The 2,142-nt window shown below is 49.2% G+C and overlaps 1 pseudogene; it reads right to left on the bottom strand.

Annotated features, from left to right (window-relative positions):
• Positions 1-756: 756 nt before the first annotated feature.
• LOC125124598 (olfactory receptor 10H1-like) lies at positions 757-1,702 on the bottom strand (annotated as a pseudogene).
• Between the last annotated feature and the right edge of the window lie 440 nt (positions 1,703-2,142).

The following is a 2,142-nucleotide window of genomic DNA, read 5'->3' as shown; positions in this document are numbered from 1 at the left end:
CATCTCTCCTAAGTCCCTGGAAACTCCCAGCAATCAGGTTTTTCCCCTATCCCTCAAACTAACCAGCACTTCCCCTTCTCTCTTACATGTCTTACCCCATTTCTTTGCATATTTCTTATCCTAGAAGAAGTTAAGATCCCCTCTTTATTCTTTCTGTAATTTGTATCTTTAGACCCATCATTCGGTTCAGTCAACAAAAGCAACTGAAAGGAGAAGACATCCTTCCTCCAAAGATGTGAAGAGCTGAAATGAAAAATGACTCCTCCATTAAAAATTATTTCTTCCTCTCAATGCGATAAAATGAGAGAGTAGGTATCTAAAAAATAGTACATGATGATTAGTACACAGCAGGCACCAAACCACTGTTGCTGTTTATGACCTCATTGTTTTGGGCAGAGCAAGCATCCCTCCTTCACACATTGAAGATAAACCCTGCATATAGGTAGCTTAACACAGGACATAGGCACCCCCTTCTTCATGCCACTCTTAGGCACAGCAAAAAGGAGGAAGTTGACTCACAAGGTCAATATTGGGGAGACCTTGACTCCACTGAATTCAGAAAGAATGAGGTCAACTGGATTGGGATAAAGGAGAGAAAACAGATATCTAGAATTTATATAGAGCACTCAATTAGTGGGAAGGTGGGAAAAATCATGTATAGGAATCATGGCCAGTGCAGCATGATTATATCCATTTTGCGGATTATAGACTGAAGTGCCTCTACCTGCCACATCCCTTGTTACAAAACCAGACATTTCAGCAACCATGAAGAAAGAATTTATTGAGGAAGGTCTTTTTCATGGTGTTCTTCAGCTCCTTGTTCCTGAGGCTGAAGATGATGGGGCTGAGGAAGGGAGTGAGCACTGTGTAGGTGATGCCCATCAGCGTGTCTCCTTCCACAGACTGAGGACCCTTGGGCTTGAAGTAGATTATGGAAGCAAAGCCATAGTGCACAACCACCACAGTGAGATGGGACACACATGTGGAGAAGGCCTTGTGCCTGCCCTCAGCTGAGGGGATCCTCAAGATGGCAGCCACGATGAAGGCATAGGAGAGAAGGATGAGGAGGCAGCAGCCCAGAAGGGCTGAAAGACACACCAGACCCACACCTGTGGTCACAGTGGAGATGTCCCCACAGGCCAACTTCACCAGAGGTGGCATGTGGCAGAAGAAATGGTGGATCATCATTGGGTCCACAGAAGGTGAGGTGGAAAATGGCTGATGTCACCACCAGCCCCATGACTAAGCCACCAGCCCAGGACCAGACCACCAGGCAGGCACAGCCACCGGGGCTCATGAGCACGTTGTAGCGCAGGGGGTGGCAGATGGCCACATAACGGTCATAGCCCATGACAGTGAGCAGGAAGGAGTGGGTGAAGCCAAATGTGAAGGAGAAGAACATCTGGCTGGCACAGGCCGAGAAGGCAATAGAGTGGTGGGTGGAGAGCAGGTCGGCCAGCATGCGTGGGATGATGGCAAAGGTGTAGAGGATCTCAGAGGTGGAGAGGGCACACAGGAAGAGGTACATGGGTGTGTGGAGGCTGCGCTCCCTCCAGATGGTGGCCATGATGAGCAGGTTCCCCAGCAGCGTGAACAGGTACATCAGCAGGAACAGCAGGAAGAATGTCAGCTGAAGGTGGGGGAAGGTGGAGAAGCCAATGAGGATGAATTCGGTCACTGCTGAGAGGTTGGCTCCCTGCATGGAGGCTGTGCCTGAGTGAGGTGTGACGTGGAGAGGTCAGCCACTGGATGGAGGAAGGTCATCAGCGTCCATCATTCCTGGCCCTTCTCAAGGGGCTGCTCCTGATGAACGACAGATGGTACTGGTTGAGGTCCTACTCTTTGCCTCCTATGATGTAATCCTCTCGTCAGTGTATTGGGGGGAGGTGCTATCTTTATCACCCCATTTTGAGGACCTTGAGATTACTCATTGAGAATACTGGGGTGCAGAGAGGCTCAGCAACTTGTTCAAGGTGAGCGGTCAGAATGGCAGAGTGAAGATTAGACCCATGGTTGGCTATCTCCAAAGGCTACCCTTGTACCCCTCTAGGTTATCTCCCAAAATGAAAATGTTCCTTTATCAGAGCTTCCAGCCATTGATGCTTTGCCTTCCCACTCCCTTCTGATAAATCCTGTTCTTGC

Source organism: Phacochoerus africanus, chromosome 4 (genome assembly GCF_016906955.1).
Source record: "Phacochoerus africanus isolate WHEZ1 chromosome 4, ROS_Pafr_v1, whole genome shotgun sequence".
Lineage (NCBI taxonomy): Eukaryota > Metazoa > Chordata > Mammalia > Artiodactyla > Suidae > Phacochoerus > Phacochoerus africanus.
This window is presented reverse-complemented; position numbering and strand designations above follow the sequence as displayed.